Genomic DNA, 14,637 nt, shown 5'->3' with positions numbered 1-14,637 from the left:
AACGTTTGTAAAAAAAATATTAAAAAACATTAAAAAAATGAGAGAGAGAGAAAATTGTGGCTGGGAAGAGTTGGTGGGATTGTATGAAGGAGAGAGGTATGGATATTAAATAATTTAAAGCAATATATGAATTGGTGTATGAACATGGTAAAAATGAGGATGGTTTGCAAGGATAGAAAAATAAGAAAAGGTATAGTGACATAAAGTACATAAAGTAGTTTACACTAAAAGAAGTCCAGACAGCTAACTTCATCTCTGTCCTTCTCACATCAGGATTTAAAGCTAAGAAAAAAGCTTTAAGTATAGGAAAAGAATGAGAAGGGAGGCTAGTATCCTAAAATCACCTTCCATAAGACTTTAGATGTTACCTACAGCCTTCTTAGTTTTTGGTCAGGGAGCTACATTTATTATGTATCTTTAGTCCATACAAATAGTTAACATGCTCCCCACTGGCATAGCATAAAAGAATGAAATAAGATTATCAGTAACTCTCTTCTAGCAAAATGCCTTTTCAAGAGGCAACTGGACTTCCTGGTTTTTTTTGAAGACATTTTGCTTCTCATCCAGGAAGCTTCTTCAGCTCTGGAGAAGCTGAAGAAGCTTATTGGATGAGAAGCGAAATGTCTTCAAAGACAAACCAGAAAGTCCAGGTGCCTCTTGAAAAGGCACCTTGAGGCTACCATGACCTGGATGACTGAGAATCTCCATAGACATCTATTCTACCATCTTCATCAGTATTCCTTGATCTATTTGCTTATCATTCCTAGTCTATGGACCACCAATTGTCAATGGCAGCCCATGGACTGAGGCCATAGCATATGGAGAAAGCCTTTTCCTTGATTCCAAAATCTTGGGAAATTTTTTAAGCAGCACCTTTAAAAGCATGGTTTGTTTTGTTTTTTTTTTAGTTAAAGCCCACATGGATGTCTTTGTTTCTAGTATGCTGTGCAACATTGGAGGTATCAGCCAGGGGTGAAATGCTCCCGGTTCAGACCGGATCGCCCGATTCAGTAGCGATGGCGGCGGGTGGTTCAGAGAACCGGTAGCAAAAATCCCTCGCCACCTCATGCCCAGCTGAGCTGTGCGATCATCAGAGACTTTTTTTTAATTTTAAAAGCATTTTTTCTACAACCTATTCAGCCAAAAAAATGCTTTTAAAAGTTTTTAAAAAAGCCTCTGATGATTGCGCGGCTCAGCTGGGATCATCAGAGGCTTTTAAAAGGCTCTGACGATCCCAGTTGAGTTGCCTGAACTTCAGAGGCTTTTAAAAGCATTTTTTAACAACTTCTTCAGCCAAAGAGGCTGTAGAAAAAAATGCTTTTAAAAACCTCTGACGATCCCAGCTGAGTTGCCTGATGATCAGAGGCTTTTAAAAGCATTTTTTTCCGCAACCTCTTCAGCCAAAAAGGTTGTAGAAAAAATACTATTAAAAGAAAAAAAAGCCTCTGATGATCAGGCAACTCAGCTGGGATCATCAGAGCCTTTTAAAAGCATTTTTTTATTTCAGGTGAAGAGGTTGCAGAAAAAAATGCTTTTAAAAGTAAAAAAAAAAAGTTGGCCACGCCCACCCAGTCACATTACCCCACCACCAAGCCACGCCCACAGAACTGGTAGTAACAAATTTTACATTTCACCTGGTACCAACGTTTTGTCTTGGGGTACATTGCCACATTCATCAATATTCCAGGTGTGTGTTGTCAGTGCTCAATAATGTTCAACACATACAATTGAGCTTTTCCTATGGAAAATCTACAGCAGATTCAGTGTGGCCAACGTACATTCCATCGGAAATTTAAAACATGTAAATAGGCTGACAGAAATCATCAGAGGGATGTGAGAAACTTGTAAATGAACAACAAATGCTGAAGGAAAACAGCCAGGACGAATGAAAGTCATTTTTCTTTTTTTTTCACAAACATGGCAAAACTGTCCTGCGCTGCTTTGAAAACATATGGCCTATCGAAAGTCAGATGAGTACAAATGTAAGGCATCTTTGGCAACAGCAGAGAGTAGAAATGGAAACAAATGCATTTGGCAAGTGCTTTTTTTTTTTTTTTTTTGCTTATTTAAATATTTATCTTTTGGAATTGTAGGTTTGTCAGATTATAGTTTTCCACATTTATCATAACACAAATTTTCACTTTCTGATTGGGATGAGAAGTGGAAACTCTGCAAACTGCTAACATGATATGAAATTTTTGTCTTCCAAGAGCTGCCTGGCTGAATAAGATGTTTCTCCTTCTTGGCAAAGAAGATATTCAGATTTTGACTGAGGATTGTAACAGATCAGATACTTGTATACAGATTTCAGATACTCAGATTTTTTTCTGATGGATTGGTTGTGCTGCCACCATCAAACCAGGGGTGAAATCCAGCAGGTTCTGACAGGTTCTGGAGAACCGATAGCGGAAATTTTGAACAGTTCGGAGATCCGACAGTGGAAATTTTGAGAAGTTTGGAGAACAGCAACAGAAATTTGGAGTAGTTTGGAGAACTGGCAAATACCACCTGTGGCTGGCCCCAGAGTGGGGCGGGAATGGAGGATTTTGCAGTATCCTTCCCCCAGGAGTGGGGAGGGAATGGGGATTTATTATTTGTGAGATAACGAGACTAGGTGGAAACTGAGAAAATAGAAAATCACACATCATGAAATGAATTAATGAATTTAAAGCAGGAATTTAATTAATTTTATTAAATATATTAATTTGGGTCCCAAACTGGTTCCTTTAATATTGCAAATTTCTTTAAACTATCAATCTTTGCTTTCATTGGCACTAAATGTACATATTTATAAACCTGTCCCTCAGACAAATGGAAGTTTTCTTGGACTCTGAGCTTCCCCGAGACCCAAATACAGTTCTTCTTTTCAATGTTGTGTCCTTTTTCTTCAGGCTGAATCCATGAAAATATACCTTTACAGAGAGTTTTTTTGATTGACTCTTTTGAAACACTTCAGCCAATGACCAACAAAATTTGAAAAATACAACACATAAATAAAAGTAAAATAAATGAAATAACATACTAGCATAACAAAAATAAAAAGATTTATTTTTTACTAAGATGATTATTTGAGCTCCTGAATGTAAGAGGTTAAAGAGTCCTGATAAGACCATATGGTTTGTTCTAATGAAATTTGGTCAGGAGAAATGATATTAAACTATGATAACTGTTTTATATCTCAAGAAAGATAATGGATGCAAAGTCAACAAAATTTTAGTATTTATACCTGGATAAAAATGCAAGTGACAGAGCTTATTGCAATCCATTTCTTTCTTCTTTTCTCTTCATTATGCATATCTACATGTTTTCAGCTTCCATTCAGAACGCACCACCAAATCTATGATCTATAGCCAGCTTTATACTATGCCCACATTGCTCTGACCCTCTTGGGGGTCAGAAATGGTTAATTGATGGTGTTAAACCAGAGATTCAGGAGATCTAGCTGCCACTGGACAATCAACGGACAAATCAACAGAGCCAGATCAATTATCAAAAATGATCTATTAAAAGAGAGGCTACAAAAACAGAACAATAGAACACTATTGGTTGTCACCTATAGTCTGTAGATTTTCACAATCAACAATAAACAACTGAACGATGATGCTAACATAGGAACCAGATTTTGAAACAAACTTAGATGTTTACCTTGCCTCTAAATCCACATCAACAACATTATCATGTTCTCCAGTAACTTCACACATACATCATCTGCCAACAATGGCCCTCTACATTTTACACAGAACAAACAGGCCAAAATTTGCACAAAATTATAAATGGACACAAGTTTGAAATCAGAACTCAAAACAATGATAAATTAATATCAGAACATTTTGGCAACAAGGACTTTATCAGCACAACTGAGGGAGAGTTTGTTAAATTGATAGATCTGAAAAGGTTTCTGTTTATCTCAGAAGGGCCCAATATACAGAATGGTTTTTAATATACAGTCAGGTCCAGAAATATTGGGACATCGACATAATTCTAGCATCTTTGGCTCTATACACCACCACAATGGAGTTGGAATGAAACAAACACAATGTGCGTTAACTGCAGACTGTCAGCTTTAATTTGAGGGTATGTACATCCAACTCAGGTGAACGGTGTAGGACTTACAGCAGTTTGTATATGTGCCTCCCACTTGTTAAGGGACCAAAAGTAATGGGACAATTGGCTTCTCAGCTATTCCATGGCCGTGTATGTGATATTCCCTCATTACCCCAATTACAATGTGCAGATAAAAGGCCCAGAGTTCATTTCAAGTGTGCTATTTGCATTTGGAATCTGTTGCTGTCAACTCTCAAGATGAGATCCAAAGAGCTGTCACTATCAGTGAAGCAAGCCATCATTAGGCTGAAGAAACAAAACAAACCCATCAGAGAGATAGCAAGAACATTAGGCATGGCCAAAACAACTGTTTGAAACATTCTCAAAAAGAAGGAATGCACCGGTGAGCTCAGCAACATCAAAAGACCCAGGAGACCATGGAAAACAAGTGTGGTGGATGACCAAAGAATTCTTTCCCTGGTGAAGAAAACACCCTTCACAACAGTTGGCCAGATCAAGAACACTCTCCAGGAGGTAGGTGTATGTGTGTCAAAGTCAACAATCAAGAGAAGACTTCACCAGAGTGAATACAGAGGGTTCACCACAAGATGTAAACCATTGGTGAGCCTCAAAAACAGGAAGGCCAGATTAGAGTTTGCCAAACAACATCTAACAAAGCCTTCACAGTTCTGGAACAAGATCCTATGGACAGATGAGACCAAGATCAACTTGTACCAGAGTGATGGGAAGAGAAGAGTATGGAGAAGGAAAGGAACTGCTCATGATCCTAAGCATACCACCTCATCAGTGAAGTATGGTGGTGGTAGTGTCATGGCGTGGACATGTATGGCTGCCAATGGAACTGGTTCTCTTGTATTTATTGATGATGTGACTGCTGACAAAAGCAGCAGGATGAATTTTGAAATGTTTCGGGCAATATTATCTGCTCACATTCAGCCAAATGCTGCAGAACTCATTGAACAGCATTTCACGGTGCAGATGGACAATGACCCAAAGCATACTGCAAAAGCAACCAAAGAGTTTTTGAACGGACAGAAGTGGAATGTTATGCAATGGCCAAGTCAATCACCTGACCTGAATCCCATTGAGCATGCATTTCACTTGCTGAAGACAAAACTGAAGGGAAAATGCCCCAAGAACAAGCAGGAACTGAAGATAGTTGCAGTAGAGGCCTGGCAGAGCATCACCAGGGATGAAACCCAGCGTCTGGTGATGTCTATGCATTCCAGACTTCAGGCTGTGATTGACTGCAAAGGATTTGCAACCAAGTATTAAGAAAGGAAAGTTTGATTTATGATTATTATTCTGTCCCATTACTTTTGGTCCCTTAACAAGTGGGAGGCACATATGCAAACTGCTGTAAGTCCTACACCGTTCACCTGAGTTGGATGTACATACCCTCAAATTAAAGCTGACAGTCTGCAGTTAAAGCACATTGTGTTTGTTTCATTCCAACTCCATTGTGGTGGTGTATAGAGCCAAAGATGTTAGAATTGTGTCGATGTCCCAATATTTCTGGACCTGACTGTATTGCAATTGTTAATTATAAGGTACTTGTAATGTGTTCCATATGTAATCTGCATCTATATAACCATCTTGTCTTACCTCTTCCTTTCCTGCCACCTCATCTCAATTTAAGCCCAATTTAAATCAATTTAGCTCTTCTATGCATCTGGTGAACTAAGCCAAGCTGAAGGAAATGTATACATTTTAATATTTGTTAGTCTAAAAAGTTCATACCAAATTCCTCCTGATTTTTGTCCATATTTTAGTAACCATATTTAAATAAGCTTTTTTTAAAAAAAAGAACAGCATGTTTCTATTTCCTTTGATGTTACTTAAACTAAGAATCCCAGATGTCTAACAAAATTCTATGGTACCTATTTGATCAGACATCAAAATATTTTGAGCCTGAAAAATGATAAATCCACTGAACTGCTGTACCACCATAATGTCAAACCTCATATATCTAGTTTTTGGTTTATTCATTGTATTGTGCATAAAGTTGAGCCTACAGAAATGATGAGTAGATTCTTCTTCATTTTTCCTCCATCTGTAACTCATTTTGAAAGCAGAGTGTGATTCTTTAGACTTTTCCTCTGTCAGTTTCATAAATGATATTAATTTCAGTTTGACTGATAGAACTCCATTTTTTTAAAGACAAAAAGAAGGGTTTACCTTTTTTTAAAAAAAGCAGGATTGAAATAAATATTTATCTGGGGAGATATTAATATTTCTCATTCTTGATTCATGTTTATCCCGCTCATGTTTCTCCCTCATTAAATAAATCGTCTTAATATATACTTTTGGCAAAATAAAGCCACTGATGTACATTCAAGATTACATCATTTGCCCATTACAAAAATGAATTCATAAATAAACTGTATTTTATATAAAATGGCTTAATTAAACTGTGTAAACTAATAATTTATGGCCTGGATCTGATATCTTCTAAAAGACTGGCATTGACTTAAATATACAATGAACATGACTTCTAATTCACAATAATTTCTAATGGTCTTTTAATATATTAAGTCTGGTATGCCAATATCTCCCTGGCACACCTAATGAATATTTGTTTTATTTTCTCAGAAACAAGACCTCCTTCTTTCTTTATGACATACTTAATTTTGGAAATCTGGCATACAAAAAGAGTTTACACTGGGATGGCAGGAAAGAGCAGAACAACTAAGAAACCAAAGATACTTATGAACCTGTGCTATAATTCAGCCAAGATAACATTTACTATAGATTCAGCTTCTAGGGTTCATATGAAATGTTACAATATAAACCCCTCTATTTGCCTCTAGTTGAAGCCATTATTTCTATTTGCCTACTACCAGTATTTAGGAAATGAAAAAAAAAAATGGCAACGGGTGGGCAATCTCATATGCTTATGGATAAAAATTTGCTTTGAATATGTTACAAAAGAATGGTCTTTTACCAATTGTTCATGAGTAGCCAACATTCTGGCAAAACCCCTTTTTAAAAAAATACCATTGTACAAGTGGCAATGCTTGGGTGTCTCTAGTGTAATTTAGTACTAATATTGTAATGCAACATTCTGTGGTCATCAAAATCCTTTTGCAGGTAGGAATATACAAATATATACATATTTCTGAAAACTATCTGGGGGACAGTGCTAATATTCCTGGCATGTACTTTGAATTGCCTGTCAGTGTTAAATTCCTATATCTATCTGTATCTCTCCAAGACTCCCAAAGGTGTAGCAACAGTTTAATTGTAGTAATTATGTGGCAGATGCAGGAGAGCATGGCTAAAAGTGCTCCCTAATCATTGAAATTAAGAAAATAGCCACACCAAGCAGTATTTGAGCTTCGTTTACTCAACCATAGGTGTCCACAACAAACCTAGATTCTGTCAAAAATATGAACGTATACATAATGATATCAGAAGGCAAACTCTGCCCTTATAATCTTGGGTATAAGATAAGTATGCTTATCACAGATTTGGCATCAAGAGACCATCATGCACTTTTTGTCAACTGCCTTGCCCATGTGCTCTATAGAGACCTATCTATGCACCTTAGCAGATAGATGTTTCTATTTTATCAACCTTTCTCAATCTCACTCTTTGTCAAATATGTTAATCTCCACATCTGGAAAATGTAAGGATGAAAAGCACTGTTCTTTGGCTACGTTGATCAGTGGTTTTTAAATATTTATGAAAGAGCTGAAGATGCTGAAGAAAAAATAAAAATAAAAAAGACAATGGATACAAACAATCGCTAAGGGAGTATGCTTCCTTTAGTGTTAATTCCCCAAAGGGAATATCTCCTGCGCTCAGACAATATTCCCAATGATGGGATTCTTTTTATTAGTGGTCAGCAAATAAGATCTTCTGAACATACATCCTTTATGGTTATACATCCATGATTATAAAGAAAAAATAATTGCATTTCCTAAATAAACAGCTATGAATATTATTTGTACCAATATGTATAAGTGACCACCTATAAAGTAATGTAATACAATTAACAATTCTTCAATGTATTGGAATATTACTGGTTATCAATCGATGAACAAGGTGAAGATTTTAGGCTGTCATGGAGTCATGTAACTCCATAATAAATGGCTTTGATGTTTGTCTGGCTGTCTCCTTCCTTCCTTCCTTCCTTCCTTCCTTCCTTCCTTCCTTCCTTCCTTCCTTCCTTCCTTCCTTCCTTTTCAAAGAGAAAATAATTCCACTCCTAGCTGCCACTGTTTTATGTGAACAACTCAAGCAGCATTATAGATGCTTTTTCCAACCAGCTGCCTTTGGATAAGGGCAGCACATCAGTGTTGGCCTAATTAGCCAAGACTAATGCCTGGTTTCCTGGAGAGAGCTTTTGTAGAGTAATTACCTTATTGGAGGTCAAATGGCTGCAATTATAAGTCTTTAACTAGTGAGGATCAACAGCCTTTGAATTCTCACAGCAAGTTTGCCACCCTCACAGAAGGGCCTCTCATGTTGACCTGTAATCATATAGGATATTATGACAGGTGATTGCAATGTCTTTTATTTATCTATATTAACCACAGAGATCTGAATGTCAATTTACTTGGTGGGACCTTTGAACAATGGCTAGCTAACATGCACCAGTACTGAGGCAATTTAAAGTTAAAGTATACAAGCATTTCATTTATTTGTACCTTTGGTAACATTACTACCCATTTCCAATTCAATAGAACTAATTTATTGGCAAATGTATTATATAATAAACTCGGTGCATGCATCTATATATGTAAGTATAAGAGAGGTATATCCCCAATCTGGTACTCTTTAGATTTATTCAGTTGCATTTCCCATAACTTACTTTTTCATTTTTCTTTGGGTAGTGGTGGTGGTAATGCCTCAGCTAAGGCTCTTGTGGTATGTGCACCCTCATTTCTTTTAGAAATTGAGAACTACCTCAGTAACTAATTAGTGGGTTTTCCATTTTCTGCAGATCTTGGCAGCCATTTCTCTGAAGAGACAACATCCAACCACCATTTTAGTGATTATTTTTCAGGAGCATCCACTGGTTGCTCCTAAAATTGCAGTATGCTTACCAGGCCAAAAGACACCAGATGACAGAAATCTCTGAGTAAGAATAATTGATGGACTGAAATCTACTCCTATTTTACCACGCAATTTTCTGATGTGGAGGAAATTTGATACTGACATTTAACAATAGATGTAGATAAAATTATCTTAGATAGTCTGTCAATTCATTGATTTTAATAAACAGAAATTGTATCCCAAAATACTGGAAATATTCTCTTTCCTCAAAGCAATCATTTTTCATCTATGATGCATATATTATCAAGATGGTTGTTGTTTTTTTTAAAAAAACCAATGTATTATAAGAAACAAATTAACAGGATACCCAGAAAGAGAGAGAAAGAGAGAGAGGAAGAAAGGAAGAAAAAGAAAATCCTAGAAAATATCTAATATATAAGTCCAAATAATTGGTCCAATAACTCCTTGTTCCTTTGCTGATAAAAGGCCTAAATCTAATAGTGAACACATACCAACAGTTCAGTCTTCAATTATTATTATTTGGGCCTTGTCCACATGCATGAAAGGTCCACAATGTTTGATGCCTTAATAAAACCTTAATAATCCACAATTGCTTTAAAATTATATTACCAATCCTGGGGATTTCAAGCCAAAATAAGACAAATCCAGCAGCTGTTGTGAGTTAATGCTTCAGTTTCTATGTACATCTCCAGCAACATGGAAATTCCAATTGACCCTCGTTAAATATTCTCTGAGGTGCCCTGAAATAGAATTATCTGTGTATTAACCTCATTTTAAGGTCAAAAGAAACTATTTGACATATTTTAAAGCAACTTCCCATTCATTTACAAGAATGAAACATTTAAGCATGTTGTTCCAAAGATTCCATAAATTGTTAATATGAGTTTCATCAACTTCCTTCTATTTCTTATAAAAATAATTCAGTGGCTTAGAACATTTTACTCATTCTTCCCTAATTTTTAACACTTATGAAACTTCAAAAGTAATATGAAGTTAGTAGAAAAATAATTATACTGGAAAAGGGGGAATTTAGTTAACAATATAAGCTCTTTTATGTTTAACTTTGTTATCTTTATTTTTCCTCTTGCCAACACAGATAAAAGATAGGGTTCATGATAAACAGTTGCTGTCCCACATCATAAGATCAACCACTTCAGGCACATAAAGTAGAAAAGAGATATTGTCAATAATAATTGAAATACTCAATTTCCCAAAAGATTTTACATTTTCTAATAAAGGCCCATGATAACAAAAAAGATAGGAACAGAGAAAATGGAACTGTCACCAAACTTTTTCATATTATTCTGTGGTTAACATATTAGTAGTGGATTCCTATACTAGGCAGGAGGTTGCACTAGGCTAGATGATTTCCAAGATCCCTTACATTCCATGATCAAAATTATGTTTTCAAGAATTCATGAGTGTGGGAAGTGAAAGCATCCCTGAAAACTGGATGAAACTTCAGAGGTTGTTATAATGAGATCTAAGAATGATCAAGTGAGGGACAGTATTTCACTCTAGCTTCAGTTACCTTTCTATTGGATGCTTGAGTACAAATTACATATGTAATTCTGGAAAACAATGAAGGATTTTCCTCTCCTTGTCTTGGAAAATACAAGAATTTACATCATATAAGAGGCATCACCAATATTCTAACTGTCTGTGATTATGTTCCATGGAAAAATATGGTATATTTCTTTCCAAGATACCCAATTCTATTGCCTATTACTTGGATTTATTAGTCAGATAATTTTTCTGTTTCATTTATGCATAACTGTTGGCAAATTATATTGCATATCTATACGGAATTTCATGTTAGTTCACTCCTCCCTGACAATAAGAAATTAATATTATCTTAAATCCACATTCGTAGTTTACTTTAGGTGTTTGGAAAAGGTCCCTGATTTTGGTCTTCTTTTCTGAACACTTGTCATTTTTATGCATGGGGATTAATAAATTCAAATCAAGGAATGAGAATATTGAATAAGAAATTTAATTATAGTGGACTAAATGTGTTTTTGCAGAAGGAAGGATAACAAATACCTGTTTGGTTTCAAATAAATAAAATTCGGTAATCTTTTCAAAAACATCCAGGTCTCATCAACTTGCCATTTATAATATTTGAAGAATGGGGCATATCTACCTCTTTTTGTAGCAAGAAAAATCTCACCTATGTTAGAGTTTTATGCTAACAATGGAACTCTTCAAAAATTCTTGAAAAACATTTAAGGCTTTGGACTTGATGACTCTCATTGCAACTCTGAGGGTTAGAATGCGTTTTAAACATACATAAACCAGGCCATGACGATAATACATCAGTGAATCTTACAGTCTAAGAAAATTGTGTTATGTAAATTGCAATCTTTCCTGATTTTGTTCGTGGGTTGTAAGCACATAATCCCTTTTTTTGGTAGCAAATCCACTCAGCCATTTGGGTTGATTTTTTTAAGTTAGTGGAGAAAATCATGGCTTAACATGCAGTATGAAGGGAAAAGCCAGGCACTGGTTCCAGAGGTGGGTTTCAGCAGGTTCTGACCAGTTCTGGAGTACCAGTAGTGGAAATTTTGAGTAGTTCGGAGAACCGGTAGTAAAAATTCTGACTGGCCCCACCCCCATCTATTCTCTGCCTCCTGAGTCCCAGCTGATTGGGAGGGAATGGAGATTTTATAGTATCCTTCCCCTGGAGTGGGGAGGGAATGGAGATTTTACAGTATCCTTCCCCTGCCATGACCACCAAGCCACGCCCACCAAGCCACGCCCACAGAACCAGTAGTAAAAAATTTTGAAACCCACCACTGACTGGTTCTGAGCAGAAATCACAAAAACTGTCTCCAAAAATAAAAAAGGAGTGCCAGATTTTCCCCCTGATTTCAAATAGCAATATATTAGCATCATAGAATGTAGATGTTGGCTGTAGAATCAAAGGACACAAGGAATGGATTGAAGCAGAAATAATTTTCTTGTATGCTATAGCAGCAGATTCTAAGATATGGATAAGAACTTTCTCAAAATTTCACATTTACACATGTGCACATACAGAGAAAAACCACCATTCAAAAGCTTTCTGGGTGGGCTGCACTTATTGTGGTGAGCTGTAAAGTTAAAAGGAAACCGGGGCAGGAAAGCTGTGGTGCTCAGTACTGCATGCATTATAGTATACAGCACCACATGGCCAAAGCACACAGGATCAGTGATCGAATGGACCTCCCTGGAAAGTCAAATGACAGTCAGGTTAGTCTTCTATAAATATCCCAAGACCCAACACTGTTTCCCATTTAATTGAGTGGCTCTTCCCCTCTTGATAGCTTACAAATGTTCCTTTGGCTTTAGTAATTACTATCATCATGGTGCATTAAATATCAAAGGGGAAGGGGAGGGAAGTGAAGCAAATCCAATGGCCAGATTTTTGTTTGTGAAATGAAATGTTCAGAACGGGTGCCAACGTGGGGGAAGGCAAATATAGCATAAATATAACTTCCTCGTTCCCCTGGATTCCAGCAGCCACAACTTGTGCTGGATCCAGTTTTTCCTAGCTGATCGGAAGTTTATAAACTGCTCTGGCTTATATGAGCATCAAGGAATAGCCCACAGTAGGATGATGCCACAAGGCCTGGAAAGGAAGACAAGCAGGCAGAGAGGGACTAATGCAGGGGTGAAATACTACCGGTTTAGGCCGGTTCACTTGAACCGGTAGTAAAAAAATGCTACTGGTTCATTGAAGCGGTAGTAAAAAAATATAAAAAGGTTCTGACGATCAGCTGAGCGACACGCGATCATCAGAACTTTTTTTAAAACTTTTTAAGCATTTTTGTACTACCAGTTCGGGCGAATAGGTAGTAAGTAAAAAAGTAAGTAAGTAAAAGTAAAGTAAAAGTGAAAAAAAAAAAGATTCCAACGATCACACACAGCTGTGATCGTCAGAACCTTTTTTTACTTTTTTAAAGCATTTTTTACGTATTCGCCTGAATCGGTAGTAAAAAATGCTTTAAAAAAGTTTTTAAAAAGGTTCCCAAGGTCGCGCACCACAGCTGATTTTCCCCCCCGCGCTGTTCTATTTACCTTCCTTTTGGCGCGTACTGCACATACGTGCACAGTGAACATTTGGTGCAAACTGTGCATGCGCAGCATGCACTTGGCGTGCAGCATGCATGCTCGGCCAGCGAACCGGTAATGAACTGGTTCAGATTTCACCACTGGACTAATGACACTCAAATGCAATTCAATAATAGCTTTTTTAATTTTAAGTAATGTGCATTTGTTTCGAGCTACCTGCAATTCTCTCTCTCTCAAAAAAATAAAAAAAAGAACCAAGAAAGTATTATGAGCATGATTTGGAGAGGAAGTTTCATCCTCTGTGTCCCGCAGACCTTCCTTTTTTTTTTTTTTCCCCAAAGAAGAAAATCCAAGATGTAAGCAAACCCATATGCTAAGGCCAAATTACATAAAATCTTCAACCACACATATTTGCTTTAACTGCGAATAACATTGTCTGGGATCACAGCAGACAAACAGAGGGACAAACAGAGGTGGGTGCAGGTAGTGTCTCTGCACTGATTTGTAAGCAGCTCTGATCTCTGTGATCATAGAAAATGGTTGAGAATGGCATTTGAGAATTGAACCAAATTATTTCTGGTTTAGCTGCAGAGTGTTAGAAATTATTAAAACCAATCTTTTTTTAAAAAAAGTGTATGGAGTACTGTGGACAGTCCATTTTTCTGTGTGTAAGAACCCCTGCCTACAGAGCCTCTAATTTTTCAAAGGGAAATTAGTCTTCATGCCTTTTTAACTCCCAATCCTAAGAACCATGGAAGATGTATAAAAACAGAGAAATTAATAGGACATGATTTCTAACAGTGATTCTGTCAGCCCTTCAAGATAGATCAGATTAGGAATCCAATCTCACGTATGCAGTACTACTTTTATTGTAAAGTTATTCGTTATTATTTATTGTGTAGTTATTTTTATAAAGCTAAAGTAATGGAGTCTTCCTGCTCCCTCCCTTTATTTTTGTGAGAACTAGGAAGGGGCTTGTCTCAGATGTTTACTCAGGTTACATTCCTGCCCAAGACTCAAAGCCCTTTTATATGATCATTGTCTTTATAGCTGCTCCTGTCCCTCAGGGCCATTCCTTCTACCCTCTACATCCAGAAATACTGGGTTCTCTCACTTTGGAATCAATTCTATGTTACACTTTTTTCCCCCACTTCCCACCCTCCATAATTAGGCTGGCCTAGAAAAATTGAGCAGCAAGAAGCTTTACAATGCAAAGAAACTTCCATTGAGTTCTTCCTTCAGTTGACCAACTGGTGAGTTCCAAAAACAAGACTTAGTAATGGTAAAGGTTCTCCTCGCAATATGTGCTAGTTGTTCCTGACTCTAGGGGGCGGTGCTAATCTCTATTTCAAAGCCAAAGAACCAGCGCTGTCCAAAGACGTCTCTGTGGTCATGTGGTGGCATGACTAAATGCCAAAGGCGCACGGAATGCTGTTACCTTTCCACCAAAGGTGGTCCCTATTTTTCTACTTGCGTTTTTTATGTGCTTTCGAACTG

The sequence above is a fragment of the Pituophis catenifer genome, unplaced genomic scaffold, assembly GCF_029215685.1.
Source record: "Pituophis catenifer annectens isolate HBS135680 unplaced genomic scaffold, rPitCat1.0.hap2 SCAF_2, whole genome shotgun sequence".
Taxonomy (NCBI): Eukaryota; Metazoa; Chordata; class Lepidosauria; order Squamata; family Colubridae; genus Pituophis; species Pituophis catenifer.
Note: the sequence above shows the minus strand (reverse complement) of the source record.